We start from the raw sequence: 20,948 nt of genomic DNA, 5'->3' as shown, positions 1-20,948 counted from the left end.
TGAGGGAGTATCCTGGGAACAAACAATCTGGCAAGTTATGCAGACGGCGTTCTGTTCCTGCAAGGGCCCAGCGTTCTTAAGCCCCTCGCCTTCATGTTTGATAAGATACTACCTTCTGGCCTTTGATTCCAAAGCACAAACAATCTAACACAGTAATTTATGAGCATCAGCAAGTTGCATATTTCTCAGTCACCCATTTTGTAATTTGTTCTTGCTAAGCTTAAAGCCTTGCAATGATGTTGCTATGCTCTCTTGCAGCACCTTATGGCATGTCACCAATTCCTCTGTTTATGACAGACACCATGAGCCCAGGACTATACTCAGTCCCAGTGAGCCATCTCAGGAACCTCTCTACCCTTTCTACAAGAAGTCACTCCCAGGTGGTTAGAGATGAATGCTGCTTGCTAGTCCTGGCCTAGAACAATGCCTCTCACACAGAGCTTAACTTCTGGTAAGTGCCCTTTTCTTTGTTGTGCCTTCCTCCTTTTCAAGGATGAATCTAAATTCATTTCTTCATCGGGAACCTTCTCAGACAGCCGTATGAATCCACATTTGCTGCTCAAGGCTACTCTATGTGGCAAATCATGGCATTCAGCCCAAAGAGAATCAGTACCTTAAGCCTGAGGGTGATGAAGAACGAATTAATCCATTCCTTCCTAAACCTCTCTCTAATACATAAATTTTATATGGGCACGGGTCAATCACTTAAGTCATTAGGACGGTCGCCAATCTCCAAGACTCCTGTGGCAGGTTTCTTTTCCTGAGGCTGGATTGGCATCCCTGCCTATGGCTCCTGACCACACTCTGAACCATGGGAAAGTCCCAACTGGGACTGTGGTTCAAGGAAAGTACCAAACCATAACCTTTGGTTGAGTATGGAAACCCCTTCTTGGGAGAATGGCTCCAGGATGAAAATGGGTAGAATATCCCCCAGACCCGCGGAAAATTTTTCACTGTTTTTCTCTATTCTTGTATCTCTGGGACCATTCAACAGGCACCTATTACTGCCAGGCATAATAGGGAAGGTACACAAGATATGCAATGCAGGGAGATGCCCCATCACCCCTTGCTATAGAAACCCCACAGGAGGAACAACGGGTAGGATGCTGCCCTAGGTTCATGGGGGATTTCAAGATAATGGACCCTTTTCTTTCATGTCTCTTAAAGTTACAGTGGCCATTTTGGCCTCCTTTTAAGCTTTGCAAATAAGAAACAAACAAATATTTAAAAGAGTCAAAGGCTCCATCCCTGGGAGCCCCTCCTCTGGTTTCCTGGCCTGATCACCCGGGAGACCCTAAGTAGGGTGCCCTCTCTTTGCAGCTGACTCTGAGTATTTTAGTCACCTACTGCATAGGTTATACAGGTAGGAAATCTGTGATTCATTCTGTGAACTGTCCTGCTGGGGTTTTGTGCCCCGGCATGAAACTGTTGTGTGACTGTTATCTTGATAACCCTTGAGAAGAGGCTATGAGGGAGAGACCTGATCTCTTCTTTCCCTTTCTTTGCCTGTTTCATTCGTCACTTCCTCTGTTGTCACCAAGTCGAGGTTAAGTTCAGGCTGGACCTGAGCAGAACCTGGACCTTCTGTAAGATCAAAAACTTGAAAATCTTTTGCCAGGGAGTTAACTCTCTACCCAGGTGCTGGGATCCCCAGCCCCCAGCCAGCTCCAGGCCTTTTCCTCTTGCTTCCCTGGCTGGCCTTGTGCTGGCTTAGGGACTAAGTGCCCTGGTTGAGCAGGACTTGACTAAATCTTATAACCGTATTGACACCTGCAGTCGGGCTCTGCACCCTTCTCCAGGCACTGTTGGTTGGACACCGGCTTTACTACCATAGGGAATGCCCCAAACATCCCCAGAGACTTACCCCTCGGGTGCATTTTAACTATTTGGAAACACTTTCAACTGAATGGAGTATGCCCCAGAAACTCCATCTTGGAGAAAACTTGAGGGGTGAGGGGTTTCTCTGTGCCTTTATGATGTAGTTGGACAGGTAGATCAACCTATAATGTCATCCGAATTACAACCCAATTTCTGAGAAATCCAGAGCAACTGTCCTTGGAAAATCCTTGTAAGGCTGGAAAAGCAGCTCTAGAGCTGGTTCAGGTTCCACTCCTTTCCCTTATCTCAAAGAGCTTGCAAATCCTCTGGGGACTATCTAGCCCATCACTAATTCCTAAGACTGAGAGAAGAAAACAGGAAAAAGGAACAAATAGCCATAAGTGTGCCCTTGCCAAAAATATGGCATCTTGAGGATCGTCACAAATATTGGTAAAAAGGCTTAAAACAAAATTTGGATTCATAACTGCTGAGCTTTGTATTACTGTATCTGATTCTTGTCAGTAATTTTTAAGCAACGGCTGTCGAGACTCTGTGTATGTGTGTCTATATGTATGTTATATATGTGTGATATTTTACCTCTGGATGGTATGGCCAAAATTAAGAGCTCTGTTTAATTGCCTTAAAGTAAGCACTTACATAAATTCAAAATGTGATAGAAATTAACCCAATGTCTTTCAGGTTAACATGATATAAATTAATCTTTGGTAAACAAAAGCTTGTTTAAGTTTGTTGATTTGATTGAAATAGGCTTGTCCTCAGAGACGTGGGTGTTTGGATATGATGCAGACATGTAGCCTGGGTTTATGAGCCAAATAAGCTCATGTTGTCTGTTAGAAATTCATCAGAAAAATAACAGCTTTAAATGATAGCTAATTTTGTCTAATGTCTCATGAAATTTTCATGGGTAATCTGAGCATAATTGTTGGAAAGAAATGATTTGGATAGATGAAAATACGTAAGAGTTTTTGGGTGCAATAATTATGTTTTATGGTCTGTATACCTGGGGAAAAAAACAGCTTCCAAATTCTTTTTGGTAACTTAAAATTTTAGAGTTTTGCCAAGTTAAGTGAAATGATAAAAATCTGTTGAGTAGTTGGGTCAGTTTTGGATGGGATAGAACACTGAAACATTATTACTAAATCTATCTAAGTTATCTATTTTTGGCTTCTTATTCTAGAGAGGCTAAAGGATGTTTGGGTCTACCAGCAAATATACCTGTGTTTTACTACTGTGAAGTGGCGTGTTTCCAGAAATTATGAAAAGTGCTTAGAATGCTGATATAAAAGACAGTTTGTAATTGCTTGCCCTTTTAGTTTTTAATAGAGTCTAAAATTGTAATTAATATATGTAATTAAAGCTACTGGAAATTACTAAGGAAAACAGCTCTGTATTGAAGGAAAGTAAAATGTATGTTTTCAGTAAAGAAGCTATAAAGAATGGAAAGATTTTTGTTTGTTGGGTTAAGAAAGATAAATTTGTCTTAAAGTACCAGAAGGGAAGAAAGAAAGCATGGGATAAATTCTGAATGTAAAAAGAAAGTTGTGAAAGAGAAATTCAGAAGGGAGTTTTATGCCTGGTCAAGTTGGCTAAGATTAAAGTAAATCCAATTAAGTAATTGAGTTTTAATAAGCTGGTACAGAAATTAAAATTTGGTTCTATCTCTCAAAAGGATAATTTACTTGAACTTTTGGTCTGCTCTTGATAAAGAGGTGATAAAAGGTTTTCCTTTACCTCTAAGTCTACCTAAAAGACAGAAAAACTATGTTTTGTTAAAATAATTTCCTATGTTCAGAAGGACTCATTTCTCTCTAAGATTTTTTGACTGTTTCTGTTGTCATTTTGAATATATACTGAGCATGTTTCACAGTGAGCATTTTTTCCTATTTGAACAAATGTTTTAAAAACTTTTGATATTTTTGACAAACTTCTCCCTCAAAAAAAAAAAAAATTCAAATCCTGAATGAAGGCTTTCTTTTCACCTGGTACAAGGAAGAAAATTTCTCTCAGGATTTTCAGAGGGCCCCTGAGACTTCTCAAAGAAGTTTGTTCTCTCTTCCTATAAGGAGGAAAATACTAAACTAATTGGGCTTATTTGGTCTATTAAATTACGTGGGAAGCATTGTTAAATAAGTGATGATAACTTTTCTTAGGTGGCATTATGTGGGTGAATGCTGTTGATATAGGTGGTTTAAAATTATATAACGTTCCTAAAATTCTGATCTGTCCCGGTTAGCAGTCATAATTCCAGTTATTGTCTTGAAGTGTTGTATGTCACAGAAGTAGCCAAGTTTCTTTGTCAATTGCCCTTTTGAGTCTTTTGTCATTTGCAGATAGTTGCTGTTTTACTCTGATGCTTTTTGCTTTTTCATATATGTTTCATCTCCAGAGAAATTCATGGAAAGAATTCTGACACAGGATTCTAGAATACAAGTTTCTGATCAACTTTCAGATCATAAAACTGAACTGGGTAAGAAATTACAGAATTCTAACAGAGAAACTGATGGCCTCATAAAACTGCTAACAGAAGATGAAGATCAAGAATCGATTATACAGGACTGTATGAACTGATGAGGATGATTATAATTTTTTATGACTTTTGTTTGAAATGTTGATTTTTTTGATGTTTTGTTTTCTCGGATTTAAGGAAATCTTTTTCTCTTTTCTCTTATGCTAACTATGACTTACAGCAATTTGGTGAAATTATACCTTTATGAGCAGAACTGAAACATTTATCTTTTTCTCCCTACCTGTTCCCTCCAGAATTTGGAAACTCTTTGTGAGTGAGGATGGTTATTTTGTGGCAATATAGTTATTTGCAGAACTTCAATAAGAATCTGTTCTTCTTGTAACAGGACACATTGGTTATATTACCAAGGCTTTGACTGGAATGTCGTATTTGAGAGAAACATACAGGCTCAGATATGACAAGACAGCTTCTCAGGAACACAGATTGGACTTTCTGGAATAAAGCCACTTGTAAATATTGGCCTGGCACCTTGTTTACAGAGATTCCAGCAATCTTACCTGGTAAGTAAGGAAGCTCACTTATCTGGCAGGTGCAAGGAACCTCGAAACATTTTAGGGGACCTCGAAAAGAGAAACTCACACAAATCTGTAGGTACTTCAGGCAAAATCTGATGGCAAGTCCTTGGCTGGGCTTTTCTGGCCTTGAGAGGCCTTTAAAGTTCAATCTGAGGTTACATAAAAAGTTCCAGCAAAGCAGATTTTAAAAAGCTTGTATGATCAATTGCTATTCTTGTTGCACTTACGTAAATAATTGGACTAAGTTTTATTGAAGCTACACTTCTTTTGCAAACCAGTTAATCTTAATTTAACTATCTTTTGTAAAAATGAGGGTGATTTTAGAGAGAAAGATTATGTTTCAGTAGAAGCTATAGTACACATTCATGGGTATTAGATTCTAGCTCTTCTCTTCTACAAGATTCATCTTTTACTAATCATAACGTCTCCCTGTGGCTGTCAGTCTCTGGTACCTGGAAGGTCCCTGGCCACAATCACACCTTTTCCTTCAACTCTACTGCCCAAATACTAACTAAATTCTCATTGTCACAGGTGGATCACAAACAGTGAGTTCCAAAGGTAAAGTCCCCAACCTACCAATACACGCAGGATAGATTATATCAAATTTGGGATGAATATATTTGGCTCACTCCTACTAGTGGTCAACTGAGTCAAAAGGCCACTCTGTTTTGGGAACAAACCAGTCACACTTGTGATACGTGGCCTAATAGCACCCAACGTATGGGACAAATTCCCAGCTATATATCTTCTTATATCATAGCCTTAAAAAAAAATACTATGGTTTGGGACTCACTGGGATAGATGGTCCAGCGTACATTGGTTAGCCCCTAATGGCACTCAGTGGCTTCGTGGCTCCAACGTATGGCCTTGGCTGCCACCTGGATGGATTGGACGATGCACCCTAGGCTTCGTCTGGATGCAAGGTAGAACTACACTCATTATATCTCTTCCTGCTAACTGAGCCAACCTACGACAATGCTAGACCCGTTCCATCTTCCACTGGTATGATCATCTTGCCTCAATTTTGCTTCCCCAATTAGGAATCAAAAGTATCATCTGGCACATGGAAGCCCTAAACAAATTTGCCATGAAGGTGTTAAATTTACACAGGATAGCCTTTCACTGCTTGATTTAGAAGTATCCCAAATGTGCAAGGTGGTCCTCCAAACCTGAATGGCACTGGATGTCTTGACAGCAGCACAGGGGGGTACTTGTGCCATTATAAAAACCAAATGTTGTGTCTGTATTCCTGACTACTTCGCATTTTAACTTGACCTATAGAACTTGGCTAAGAGTTAAGTGGGAAAAGGAGGTTTTAATTTATTACACATTGCTCTTATATTTATCTTAAAGGGATTCTGGGCCTTGACCTGATTTCTGGGTCAAGCGGGAAGCCAGTTTCGAAGCGGGCAGCCCAGATGTCCACCATCTGTCTCCTTGTGGCTTGGCCCCGATATAACAGTGGAGCAGAGGGGAGGGCGTGGGGGTTATTTCTATTGCTTACAAAACCTTTAAGACACCTTGAAAACCTTTTCAGATATTTTTTCCCCTTCTTTCAGCATAAATTATGAACCTTCTTCCTCTGCTGCTGGAGATACAGAGATAAATGGCACTGTTTCTTCCTCCAAGATCGAACAATCTAACGGGAAGATGTTCACCAGAACAGCTAACTGTAAGGGGATGAGGACCATTCTGCAGTTTGGAGACTGAGTGCTAGGTGAGCAGGGGAGAGAGGATGTTCAATTGTATTGGCCAGACTGGGGGTGGGGAGTGGGGTACAGGGCGAGATTAGCGAGGGTTTGAGAGAAGATATTAACATTTAAACTAGACCTTGAAGGATTTCCTTGGACAGTGATAGGAGTGGGAGTGTGTTGCAAGTGTGTGTGCATGTGTGTGTGTGTGTGTGTGTGTGTGTTGTGGGGACAGGGAAGAAACTTTTCCAGAGCAATAGCGGAACACAAAATTCTGTGCTGAGTTGAATTTAGAAAGAGACAGAGACTGAGATGATTGGAATGTGGGAACTAACTAGGGGGCAGGTTGGGGACAGAGTTGAACAAATCGCACTTCCCTATCTCATCAGTGAGAAGAACAAAGACCTGGAAAGTTTAAGTGGCCCATTTTAAATTCACAAAATAAGAATGCAAACAGTGATTCTTTGAGATATTAATAAGGACTAAGATTTCTGTTTTCCTAGGAGTATAGACAATTTTGTCATGATTTTAGACTTCAGATGTCAACAAATACAGCATTGAGGGTCTGTCTTAACAAAGATGTGAAAAGAGCCAGTACTTTAATGGTCCGTGCAGATGTGTCCATGTGGGTGAGGTGGGCTGAGGCTGTGGCCTCCATTTCTGAGCTCACATGGGGTTGCTGTTTCTTCAGCTTTCGTTTTCAGCATTTTTATTTGCAGATTTGTTTGGGTGATTAATTTTTATCATATGATTCTCTGTATTCATTTTCGGTGAATACTATTTCTGTGTAAATCCATTATTTATACTCTTAAGGCTAATTTCATTGGCCTGAGGTTAATTTTTTCTCCTTGAGGAATATAATTCCATTTTTGCCAGGAGACTCAATGGGGAAATTCTACTTTATCATCAGTCTTATGTAATTTGAGTCATCTACATATCAATTACAATTATATTTGTCAGAATTTAGAAATTGAAATATATTATATGTGCTGAACATCTGCCACTTGCCAACCCCAATGGGCTTTTCACCCGTCTCCATCCTGCTCTGTGTTCAGCACCTTCCTTGCCGCCTGATGTCTGAGGTGCCAACAGATCAGAGAGAAGCTCAGCTCCATCCCTCTCTGGGCTAGGGCAGCCACTCCCTCGCCTGTCTCCCTGCAGGCAAAGGGGTGCTAAGGTCTCCCAGTTGTTGCTAGCTCAGGGATTCACCATCTTTGCTTGGTTCCTTACCCCTTAGCCCCGCCCACATCTGTGTAAACTCCTCAGTCACTCTCTTTGAACATTCCCTGTTTCCTGCAGGACATGACTGATGCATTATTTAGGTGTGTTCACAGAAAGTATGTTGAAGATACATACATGATGCTTTGTATTCATATAGTAAGTTTATTACATAAACTGAATTCAGTAGGGTACAGTTAGGAAATAGCTTTTTTCTTTACATTAAAATGTGGTATAACTTTAAAAAAATGTTCCCACAACTAACTTTTCTTTAGGGCTTTGTCTTCCTCACCTCCCTTTTTTTTTTTTTTTTGAAGGAGATTCACCCTGACCTAAAATCTGTGAGAGTCTTCCTCTATTTTGTATGTGGGACCCCACCACATCATGGCTGCCGACGAGTGGTGTAGGTCTGTGCCCAGGAATTGAACCCGGATCACCAAAACAGAGTGTTCTGAATTTAACCACTAGGCAACGGGACTGGGCGTGTTTGGCCCCTTTTAATAATTCCTGGGAGGCTGTGTCTAGTGTCTCCCTAGGAGGATACTGTCACCTGTTTCAAAGGCTTTGAGTCTTTAGCTAAAATTGTGAGATGTGAGGAAATGTCTAATCTCACATCCTGTTGTGTTTGCATATATTAAAAGGCATATTAAGAAAAGAAAAAGAGGACTGTAGATGGAAGGAAAGAAGTGAGAAAAAGGAAAAGCTAGCCAGAAAATAGAGGGAGAGAAAAATAAGGGAAAGTGGAGAGAGAGAAAGAATAAGAAATAAGACCACCACTGACCTGGATGTCCTGAAATTCTTGCTAACGTCTTGTCTTGTGTTAGATGACTCTCAGCCAATCATTGCCCTTGGGTGCTAAAGTATGTTGCATTTGGAAAGAGTTCAATGTAGTGAAATAAACAATAATTTCCAAAAGAAAAATAGGCATTTAGGAACACTGTACTAAATTGAAATTGCTAAAAATATTGTTTAATTGAAGCAGACACTGAAATTGTTCCTCTAACATCCATTTCAGCTTCCTTGAGTGACAACCGTGAACTTTAGGAGGGGTGAAACTTATCTTCAGATCCAGAGTAGGGCCCCTGCTTGGTCTAAGCCACTCAGAATAATCCCATTTTCTTGTCATAGTGATTGACACAGTGTAAGCCAATCAGAGCATAACATGCCCGTAGCTACAGAGGGTGTATCCGAGTGGTCCAATCAGAGCGAGGCTTGGGACTTTTGTATCATGGTTCTACAAGCTGGCCTTGGCCTTTGCTTTGCCCTTGGATACGAATACAAAGCCACCATGAATGCTAAAGGCAGTCATTTTATGAGGCCAGCCCAAGAACAAAGCCAACATCTGAAGGCACACAGAACTGAGAGAACTGCAGAAAAATTGAGCCAGTGCCTGGACCAAACCATGCCTGGACCAAGCCATGAAAATTCTATGGACTTCTCAGTTACAGGAGCCAGTAAATTCCTTTAATTGTTTAAGCCAGTTGAATAGCTTTTCTGTTACTTGCCACAGAAATAATCTCAACTGATAACACTTTTGTTGCATTTGAGTAATTTAAACTGAATTAAAGCAAACAGTCATTAAAAGACAACACATTCATAGCTTCTGAATATGAATACATTTATAGTTTCTGTTATGCGCACATAGTAAAGGATCAAAACTAAAATGCCCACAGCTGAACCTCACTGTCTCATTCACACAGAATAAGGGCTTTGGAATTTAAAGGGAAACAAACCTTTAATATTAAACTTGCTTGAAGATAAAGGAAAAATTACAGGTGAACCAGAGCTGAAATAGTCTCAAAGAACGATGGCTAATCTGACATAAACTTCTGCCAAGCTGGCAGAATAGAAATGAAGGAAAACTGACGCCAGGTTCAGTCTACTACGCCTTTGCCAGTTCCTTTCACGTGCTCTATCACACTGGCTTCTCGAGTCTTTCGTTGCTCAAGGACTTTAGTTGCTCAAGAGGGGGTGAGACAAACTCAGAATGGCTGTGTGATGTGTATACATCCTTTCTGCATTCTCTGTCAGTGAAAAGCCCAACAACTAAATGCTGAAAGAATTTCATTTGTTCTGTAGTCGGCAACACATCTCTTGGGACCTCAACTGGTGATTTAATTGATAGTTAGTCACTTGGGGAGAAGCAAATGGATGTAGAGACCTAACAAATCACCCACAGCCTCTGCACACATGGAGGAAGTTCATGGGCATTCTTCCTTCTGCACAGCATCCAGTTTCCCTACCTTTTGAGCATAAATGGCTGAAATTTTCCTCCGGTAGTATGTGCAGTTATCAGAAGATATGCTGTCTACCCCTTATTTTCCCTGTGGTGGCACAGTTGTGTTTGATCATTATATTAGGGGAAAAGGTCATTATGTAAGTTGTTAATGGAAGTTAATGTTTTCTTGGACAGCCGCATCCCTGACAGGTGAACAGACAGAGCTGGGAAAGGATGCTGAGCTCACCTGAGGGAGGAATGGGAGTTCCCTTTGGAAATGTTTCTCCAGCTTCCCTGATACTAAGAGTTACCTGGGGTCTTGGTTAAACATTAGATTTCCAGGCTTCTCCTTTGGGGATGCTGATTCAGGGGGGTTGGGATATGTCCCTGGAATATGCATTTTAACAGTCATGTGACTGTTGTCCTTAGGGAAGTGTGGGACACACTGTACTATGAAGTATGATTTTGAAAAGGAGACCAGAGATGGGAGTCCCTAATTCCCACACATCGCCCATCATTCCCGTGAAGGCTTTTCTCTCTTTCTGATCATCTTGCCCAACCTTTATTCTGTACGTCCCACTAACTGCCTTTCAGTCCCACTTGGGTGTGTTGTTCTAACCTCAGATTTATCGTGTCCTCCTCTCTTCACCTCAGCCCACAGTTTCCACCCCATCTCAAGTCATTCCCTTCCCACACACTCTCGGGCACATTGGTGCCTCACTATCCGCTCTTCCAGGATGTAGCAAACTCTTCAAAACGGTTGACTTTTTTCACATTCCATCTTCTGCATGGAACGGCTTCTCTCACTATTTTGCCTATTGCACTTCTACTTCTTCTTCAAGAGCTTAAATGCCACCTCCTTAGAAGTCTGTCTTCTGCCGCTTCCCGAGGCAGAGTTAATTCTTGCCTCTGTGCTCTCATCGCACTCTGGATATCTCTTACCTACAATGTGTGTCGTGTTGTAATTATTTGTTTACTCATCTGTCTCTCTCAGGGGGCAGCAAGGACAGGGACTGTGTCTTTATCTCTACGTTAAGCGCCAGCAGAGTGCCGGGTACATGGTAGGGATGTTATAAATATTTGCTGAGTGAACTTGAAACTTTTAATAACTATATATTAAATGATTATTATCAAATAAAAAAGATATGGATTAACTTATTTATATAAGTCCACATATTCATTCATTCACCTGTTTATTCAGACAAATATGTATTGTGGCCCTATTATATGCTAAGCATTAGTGATTCAGTGACAAGCAAACAATAGACATGATCCTTGCCTCATGGAGCTTTGAGTAGAGAGAAATATATTATTTAAATAATTATGTAATGAGTAGAGGATTTGCTACAGTGAAAAATACCAAGAAGGATAGGCATATGAGGGCAATGAAAGCATATAATGAGGGTGGGAGGTGACAACTTATCTGAGTTTTGATTATGAAAAGGAATTCTCTAGAGAGAAAGGGCAATGAAGAGCCTTCTAGGCTCAGGAAAAGGCCTGTTCAAAGGCCCTGGGGTGGGAGGGCATATGGTAAGAAGAAGGGACTGAGACATGGGTAGTATATCTGGAGCAGAGAGAGAAAGTGGACTTATGGCAGAGAAAGGCTGTCACATAGGGCATATGGGTTTTCAGAGGGCCTGTGAAGAAGTCTTGTCTTTATTCTAAATGCAGTGGGAAACCAGTAATTCTGGTGAGTGCGTTACTGCATTGTTGTGGAGATTTATACTGGCCACATGATGATTTGCTTTACTACTTATTTTTGTTTTGACCATGCAAACTCCTTCAGGACAGGAACCATGTCTTCTTGTCTTATATTTCTTAGTGTTCCCAGCATCTAGCACCATACAATAACTAGAGTGGGTGACCAAGAGATGTGCGTTTCTTGTTTTATTTGAGATTCTCAAGAGTGAGGCTTTGTGTAAACTCACTTAGAAGAAACTTAGTTAACTTCCACTGGATAAGCTTATAATGACAGAACAATTTGTGTTAAAATGGTGAGAAACGTTTTTGATATGGTGACTGGACAGCAGGTAAGCCACTACTATCTTAATAGGCAAAGACTGTTTCTTAAGTGTTTGGGAAGGTAATAGTCAGGGTTAGTTTCAGAAGAAACTGCTTCCCTTGTCCAGTAAAGTTGTTGGATTACTCATGATGCTTCAAGTTTTACTGTTACAGAATCATTACTTGGGCATTAAAGACTGTTTGGTCTTTAAGAGCCCTCTTTGGTGGATTGTAATTAATCCTTGAGTGGTAAACGTGATGTAATCTACACAAAATTTGAAATATGTTCTGATGTACACCTGAAAATTATATAATGTTATAATCCAATGTTACTGCAATAAATAAATAATTAATTAATTAAAAAAGAGCCATCTTTGAAAATGTAAATACCTAATTGAGGGTAAGAGATATATTACTATTTATCGACTGACATCTTTGGGGTATTTGGATGGAGATTCAAATATACAGGAAAGATATGTATAGTACTGTACGTATGGGCCATCCTCATGGCAATGCGCTGCCTCCGGCTTTTCCATTAAACAGCTTTTTCTTACAGGTGGAAACATCCAGAAGCCCACCCTGGGTCATAGGCGGTTGCTGTTTCCCACTGCCCCACCCTCTGGGGCTCGTTGAACCCTGAAAATAAGCCTCACGAAATCTTCACATGGCAGTGAAGGAGGTAGGATCGCTCCATTTAATATATGAAGAATCTGAAACTTAGGAGCTTAAGTAATTTGTCTGCTGTGAAATCACCAGGAAATGAGAAGTAAGCTTCAAACCGAGATACAGCAGACTGTGACCCGGTGCTCTCCTCTCCAAGCCGGGTGGCTAGAAAAGCTGAAGAATGAAACACAGTGTCCATGTACACATATGTACACATACTACACCTATGAAGATATATATAAATGCTTTGACACTTCATTTCAAATGTCTGAAATGACACCTGTTTGACACCTATCTCCCTGGACATACTTTCCCTCATCAATATACCCATTAGGCCCACAGCTGACGGCTGGAGCTCAGAGCACAAAACACCCCATGTCCCTTCAGAGCTTCTTATAAAGTCACACATTCCATCCCATTTGAAAGAGAGACTCTGAGCTCCACCACGGGGCCTTGAGGCACCCTTGCTCTTGCAGAGGCCCCTGTGACCATCCCAGCTCAGCCTTCCCCAGGACCCCACTGGCTTCAGAGGGAAGGTGAGTAGGGCTCTGCTGCTAAGTCCCCAGCCCTGCCTGGCCTCAAATGATGGACACGGGCAGGATGGGCACAGGTCGGGCAGGAGGGAGGCTGAACAGCCAGAGCTCTACAGTCCAGTGCAATGGTGGGGGTGGGCAGCCACGGCCACACTCACCTTGAAGGATACAGGCACCCAGGGAGGCAGCACCTGAAAAGGAGCAGAGCAGTTGGCTGTGGACAATGTCTGTTTTAATTTGCAGGAAGAGGTGGTACCTGCAATACAAAAGGGGAAAGAGTTGCCCTCGGTTTTGGCTGAGGACTGGAAGAAGAGGAAGGTTTGTTCGTGCCTATCCACCTGGGTCTCCAGAGCCCTACCCAGCTCCGAGGAGTGGCCGAGACATGCCAAGCCTCTCGGAGGGCAAGCAGAGGAACCTGAGAGGGGCCCTCGGAATACAGAAAATCTGAAGTGTCTGTGGCAGCTTCCAAAGCTAGTGGCTAGCCCTTTCCAAAGAGACACGAGAAGGACCAAGGAAAGCCACAGGGCCCAGCAGCCACTGTCCCTGGCAGGAACACCCACATGATGACAACCACAGCCACTGCCACCACCACCCGCACCTCAGGTACATGCTGCCCAGGCTCTGTGTGAAATGGAGAGTCAGGAAAGGGACTCAGTCAGATGGGGAGCAGTCTTAGGGGCAGACAGACTCACACTAGTCAATGTCAGAAAGACTTGGTTATGTGGCCAGAAGCCAGTGTCTTCACAGCTAGAGCTGTCATCTGTTTAACGTCCTCTCCCCTCTCCAGGGACACAAACTCAGATGCCCACAGAGCCAGGCAGACCTGATAATGAGTGAAATGGGCGGGCTGAGGGGGTCAGGAGGCAGGATGGAGAGCACTGGCCCCTGTGAAGGGGTCGTCCCACCCAGCTGCAGCCCAGGATCGCTGTAGAAAGGCAGGCCAAAGGCGTCTAGCTTTTCCAGAAAAACAAAGAAACAGGATTTAGAAGTGAAATCCTTTGACTTTTAAATGTTGCAACAAATTTTGTTTTTGAAAACACTGTAGCACCAAACAAAAAATACGTGATTCAGCCAGGGGAGGGACAGGCCAGTCAGCACCCCCTGGCTCCTCCGTCACTGCCCCTTCTGTCTTCCACACTGCTTGAGCTCTCCTCAGATTTCCTCGTCTTTCTCTGCCAGGTTGATCCTCTCAGTCAAGGCTCAGGCCCGGGCCTCCTGTTTCTGACTAAAGTAACTTTGCAGATGTCTACAGATTCTTCTGTGTTTATTTGAGAGTTTAACTCTCAGAGACCAATACCTATTTTTCTTTCCAGGTTCTTGGGTTGGGGAGCGGACACGACTCAACTGGTCCCAGTTACCACCCCCAGTGCTGACATAATCTGATCTTCACTCAGCCTGTGAGGAGCCACGTGCACAACCCCATCCAGAGAGTGTGTTTAACGTGCTAAGAGCACGTAGGCGCTGCCATCCCGGGGCGCTGGAGCTCATCCTCTTTGGGCGCTGGTTCACTTAAAGCACACTGGATGTCCTGCAGGGTTCAGGTGCTCACTGGAGTTTCCATTTGATGAATCTTTATCTCACCTGCTTTACATGTGCACTGTGCTGGGCACTGGGGACACGGTGGAGGCTCAGATGTCACTCTCTGTCCCCAACTTTGTATGGAATTGTGTGCAGGGGATAAAGGCTGTCCCTAATAAATTTCATATCTGGAGTTCGGTGTGAATTTTGTCAGAGGAACAACATCACGCTTGGTAGATAAGGACCAGAGCAGCTCTCTAAACCAGTGCCTCTCATAGTTCACTGAGCACGTGAAGAGATCTTGTTAGAATGTGGGTTCTGGTTCAGTGGGTCTGGGTGGGCATGAGAGTCCACATTTACAGCTCCCTGGAGATGCTGTGCTGCAGGCCCATGGGCCACATGTTGAGTAATAAGCTTCTAAACCAGTGGTTCTCAGCCCTCACTGCACGTGAGAACCACCTGGGGGAGTTTCTGAAAGATACCAAGACTGTGGACCCTAGCCCAGACCCAAATAAATCAGAATCTGGGTCCTCACAAGAGCTTGTGCACAAATGTCCACAGCAGAATTACTCAAAATAGCTAAAGGGTGGAAACAGCCCACATGTCCAACTGATGAATGGATAACAGAAAGTGGTATATCCATACAATGGGATATTATTCCACCATAAAGAGGAATGAAGTTCTGATAGATGCTAGAACATGCATGACACTTGAAAATGTTAAGTGAAAGGAAGCCAGTCACAACATACCACATAGTATATGATTCCATTTATTTGAAATGTCCAGAATAAGCAAATCTATAGAGACAGAAAGTAGATTAGTGGCTGCCAGGGGCTGGGGGAGGGGAGAATAGGGAATGACCACTTGGGCACTGGGTTTCCTACTGGGGTGATAAAAATGTTGTGGAATTAGATTGTGGTGATGGTGGCACAACTGTGGGAACATACTAAACCCACTGAAGTGTACACTGTAATATCTGTTGAAAAAACTAGTGCTTTTGAGAATCCAAATTGCCTTAGAGTTCTCAAATTTCAACATGCTTTAAAATTCCCTGGAGGGCATATGAAAATACAAATTGCTGGGCCGCATGCCAGAACTGGGGCAGGGGCAAGTTCCCAGGGGATGCTGATGGCTGTGGGTCTGGGGATCTTGCTTTGAGGACCAAGGTGCTAGACCATTCAGAGTATCAGTGTGACACAAACACTTGAAGTGATCAAATCTTTCCTTTTTTGAAGATCGTAAACTATTCAGGCCAAAGGCCAGAGGGTTTCTTTTCTGCTTGCTGAATGTATGCGTTGAACATAAAAGCATTCCTTTCCACTCTTTGATGAGTCTAGTAGGGAAAAATAGATTCAAATAACCATTGACTGATGAACGAGAAGTTTGAGCTCTAATCACATAACTCAGAAATCAAGTTTGAAGACAGCTTCCTGAGAAAACAAAATCAGCTTTCACAACATCCCAGCTCGGGTCCCTGCTCATATCAGTGGTCTCTAGAGATGACCATGGGTTATTGTGGATTCAGCATAATCCACTGAGCCTTACGAATGGCTTCATGTTCAGATGCTCATTTTTAATGTAATAGCCACCCCACCCAAAATAATAATAATTCTGCATCTTGCTTTAGTATCACTCTTGCGTGAAAGGATTAAGGAACAAAATCACAAGAGGATCTGGGGCCTACATCTTTGTGTCACTGTTAATGATTTTGCTTTTCTCCTAATTTGAATTCAAAGATGGTTCTTACTAAAAAAGGAAAACCAGCATACTTTGATTACATTCAGATTTATATAGCATTTACAAACCCCCCACAAATCTAAAGGATTGTAAAGATGACTGTGTAAATGGAGAGATAAATGTATTTTTATTGTTTTCTTCTTTCAAACCAACCTTTTCTCAATGTGTCTTTGCCCCTAAGCATGGTCATGAATGTGGTTTTAATTTCTCATATATTAAATTCTTCTTAGATTTTAGATTAATCTTACAATAAAATTACAATTTACGAAACAGAAAAACTAAACACTTTCAAGATGGGGTTTAAACCGTAAGTATGAGGTCTGTTCCACAGGTTCTAGATTCGTTTTGAATTCTAAGGACTGTGTTGAATAAGAAAAGTCCATTTCTACCTGTGCAAGGACACGGCATTGTCTTAATTGCCTTAGGAAACAAAAATGTTTGCAATTTTCTACTATTCATACCTTAGCTATTTAGTCAAATGAAGGAAAATGCTAGTAAATTTAGTTGAGAGGGGTTTAGCCAGGGTGATTAAATAAAACTTTGTACTCTTACTTTCAAATGAGACTCTTCTCAACAATAAAAGATCCATCCTTAATTTATATTGTGACATATATTCAACTTTTATCCTCCAGATAAGATTTTAGAGAAAACAAATGAGAAAAGTGAGCCATTTGGGGACCTGACAAAATAATGCCTGGGATTAGTCTGGATTTGATTTGATCTTCCTAATCACACTGTCAGCACCCGGAGGGCAGGATGAATCTCTCTCTTTTTTTTTTTGTCACTCATACAGCCCCCGCCCCCTGGGCTGTGTAGATAGTAGGAAGTGACGAGGAACTTATGAAATAAACGAATAAATTTTTCAAGGCAATAGCAGGCCAAAGCCACACACTGTATGACTCCATTTCTATGAAATGTCCAGAACCAGAGTCTCTTTGGGGTGTCTTTTTTGGGTGACGAGAAAATGTTCTGGAAGTAGATAGTGGGGACGGTTGCCTAACACTGTGCATGATCTTAATGTCACTGAATTGGACACTTTGAATTGGTGAAATTAATTTATGTTATGTGAATTTTACCTCAATTAAATAAAAAGAAAGCTGGCCAGATTGCAAAATACCAACACCACTCCTGATGTCCACCATCTACGTGTCCCTCCTTCCACATGCACAGCCTGCCCCCGCCCCCAAGCACCAGCCTCACTCAGTGTCCGTGTGCAAATTAATAGTAGAGAAGGGAACCATCTGCTCCCTTCAACGTCACCTCAGTGGCACTACAGTCAAGCTTTACCAGATGCTCATGGATAACGAGAAAGCAAAATATCCCAGAACCCAACACATCCCTCTGCAAGTGACGATCAGAGCAAACTGCATTTGCTTCTCTGTGGCATTCAGACCCACGCAGAGTATTCTGAGAGAGGACTATGCACAGTGATCTTTGCCGTCACCTGATGGGAGCCTCGTCAAGAACTAAGCACACATGGAAGCTTCTCCAGCCAAGAAAGTCAAATACCATATGATCTCAATCATAAGTAGAAGATAAAAACAGTGACCAAAAAAAACACAGAGCATTGGATATTGGACTGGTGGTTACCATAGGGGAAGTGGGAAGGGGGAGGGCAAAAGGGGTGATTAGGCTCACACGTGAGGGGATGGACCGTAATTAGTGTTTGGGTGGTGAACATGATGTAATGTACACAGAATTCGAAATATGATGTACATTTGGGGGAAAAAAAAATGGTAGAGTAAAAGTTTCTCCAGCCATTGTGGTGGCCCTCCCAGGACCCTGCTCAGCTGCATTGGCTGAGGCTGTTCATGGAAACAAAACCCCCAGAAAGTGGACTGAACGTGGCCCCAGCAGAGGGAGAGGAGAAGGGAGGAGGCCCGAGGACTGGAAAGTGCTGAGAGTTGAGTCTACAGGTAGAGGGAAGCCGGCCCTCCTACAATGGCTCACTTAGCAAGTGGAATGCGGATGACAAACAGTCCATTCCACCAGGGGATGTTTTCCCTCCCAGAGAAGCTTAGACCCAAAAGACAGGCCATAGTCCTACACTAGCTAGGAATTTGCCCAAATCCTAGGGAGTCACTTTCTGTTTATTTTTACAATCCCACTGTCAGACATTTTCAGAGAGGACCTCCTCCTTACAACCACTGCTTTCCTGTGCAGTTATTTACACTCCCGATGAGAACTGTTTGAAAAATCCCAAAACAATTAAGTGCAAGAGAAACCCTGCAAGCCCGAATGCTGAGTGGACGCCTGCTTCACTGTGGTGCTCAGCTCTAGGCAGGAGCTCGTCTGGCCTGTGAAACTCAGAAGTCCTAGCTGGGCAGAGGGGCACGTTAAACTCACAAACAAATGGGAAATACCTGGTGAGCTCTTCTTTAATCTTCAAGGGTTTGCGTGGGTAGAATTTCACTCTAAAGCACATGGTGTATGGCGGATGAGCTGAAACATCATAAAGAAAGGCATGAGAAAAGCAGCAAAAGACCATGGAGTCACACACACACAGGAAAGTCAGCATGAAGCCCACACACTGCCTGGGCTGGGGCAGGGGAGAGGGTGACCTGCCAGGAGAAGCAGATGTCATGCCCAAGAAAACAAAGCAACAGCGAGGACAAAACTCAAAGAAAACGGCCGACAGGACACCCAGAGCCAATGAGGGACACAGGCTCTCTAGTCAGTGAGCACAGCTTCCCACCTCACAGCTCCCTTCCTTTCTTCACTCTCTCTGGGTCACAAATGACACTTTTCCTTCTGATTCTCCCCAAGCCCGTGTGAGAAATAAATTGCCCATAGGCACCATTCAGGCTTTTGGCCTAGTGAAATATTTTTAGCCTGTGAGGTGGAATAATGTCAGTGCACATGACTTGTTTTCCCAAAGTGATGGTGCCTTTGAACTCAAATCAAGATTTTAAAAATGGAGTTAGCCATACACAGATCTTACTTTGTATATTTTTAGTAGTATTTTAGTTTATCTATATATGAGGCAGTTGCTTGTATGAAAATAAACAGTTTTATAACTTCCTGATTTGTCTGAATCAAGATAGCACCATGCAGACTGAAATTGTGATTGAGGTTCATGAATCTGGAATGTTCTAATTGCATCGAATATCCAGAACTCGAAGACCAGCTAAGGAGATTCTCCAGGATTTTTGACACCTTGAATAATAAGACCACTGTTAACTTGCAATATTAACCTAACAAGTGCATGCAAGTGTAGTAAAATGCATTCATAATTCAGGCAGCATATAAAATGAGCACCTTAAAATCAAAGAAATATGATCGTTACTATTACTGTTTCTACAGATCTGATACACCCACTTGTTGTTTGCCTTTGCATCAGTATGGCCACTCGGGATCAGCTCTGAGTCTGCACCCAAATGTGAACAGGAAACAGCATCCTCTCCTCCCCCAGATCCTCCTCCACAACAAGCAGAGGTGAAGCACCACCCGCTCTACAGTGTCAGGGGCTGTTCTGCAGGTGGACAAATTCTTTACGTAGAAAGGACTATCAGCATCAAATGTGAATGCATGATAAGGATAATTTAACATGGAAAACAATTCTTAGAAACAATTTGAAAGGAAGCACTCAAATCACAGGAAAACATAGCAGCATCTTGCTGGCTATATCGGCAGAGAAAAGCTGATTAAAAACACACACATGCACACACACACATACACACACCCAGATGTCAGAACTCTCCACTCAAGGCCCTACTTCCACACCAGGAGTTAGCAAGTTTCCTAACTGAGTTGGCTGCTTCTCTCCAGACCCTGTGTTCCCTAGATTTAAGAAAAGAAACACTTTTCTGGAGCAGCAGGAGAAAATGGATCCCTCCTGTACAGCAAAGAAATGGCAAAGAAAAATACAGATGATCTCAAATCTTTCATCTTTCAGGATATCTAGGAATTCAGTTTTGACTCAAAGTATTTTCTCTTGGGGCTGGCCCAGTGGCGTAGTGGTGAAGTTCAGGTGCTTCACTTTGGTGGCCCAGGGTTCACAGGTTTGGATCTCAGGTGCAGACCTAGCACTGCTCGTCAAGACATGCTGTGGGGGCATCCCACATAAAACAGAGCAAGACTGGCACAGATATTAGCTCAGCGACAATCCTCCTCAAGCAAAAGTGGTAGATTGGCAACAAATGTTAGCTCAGGGCCAATCTTCCTCACACACACACAAAATTTCTCTTTACACATTCCCCATATTTCTAATTTAAGTCATCATCCTTAAAGGATTAAAACTAGTGGCTTTTAACTTTAAAACCTCTGGGTTGTCCTTAACAGAAAGGTTGAGACAGTGTTTGTAGGAGCAGCACAGCAAAAAATGGAAATCATACAAAAGAGAAAAAGAATTTTCCTTCTTTCTTTCCTTTTTCTATCTCTTTTTAAAGTCCTCACAAGTAATACAGTTTAAGCTCAACCAATGAAGATGATAGAGAGATGATAGACAGACAGACAGATGCATGAGCCATCTCCTTCCACTGTCCTTCA

At 42.3% G+C, this 20,948-nt stretch overlaps 1 long non-coding RNA gene across 4 annotated transcripts; it reads left to right on the top strand.

Moving 5' to 3' along the window:
- Window positions 1–100: 100 nt before the first annotated feature.
- LOC138920317 (uncharacterized) lies at window positions 101–13,793 on the top strand. 4 transcript variants are annotated; one of them, XR_011431294.1, is made up of 5 exons: window positions 101–451; window positions 4,226–4,866; window positions 5,413–5,439; window positions 6,441–6,598; window positions 12,566–13,793. It is a non-coding gene; the product is annotated as an uncharacterized lncRNA (long non-coding RNA). The 4 variants fall into 4 exon arrangements; XR_011431296.1 differs by lacking the exon at window positions 5,413–5,439 and having other exon boundaries at window positions 12,566–13,208; window positions 13,449–13,792; XR_011431293.1 differs by lacking the exon at window positions 5,413–5,439 and having other exon boundaries at window positions 12,566–13,792.
- The last annotated feature ends 7,155 nt before the right edge of the window (window positions 13,794–20,948 follow it).

Source organism: Equus caballus, chromosome 23 (assembly GCF_041296265.1).
Source record: "Equus caballus isolate H_3958 breed thoroughbred chromosome 23, TB-T2T, whole genome shotgun sequence".
In the NCBI taxonomy this organism is placed as follows: domain Eukaryota; kingdom Metazoa; phylum Chordata; class Mammalia; order Perissodactyla; family Equidae; genus Equus; species Equus caballus.
Note: the sequence above shows the minus strand (reverse complement) of the source record. Positions and strands in the feature narration are given on the sequence as shown.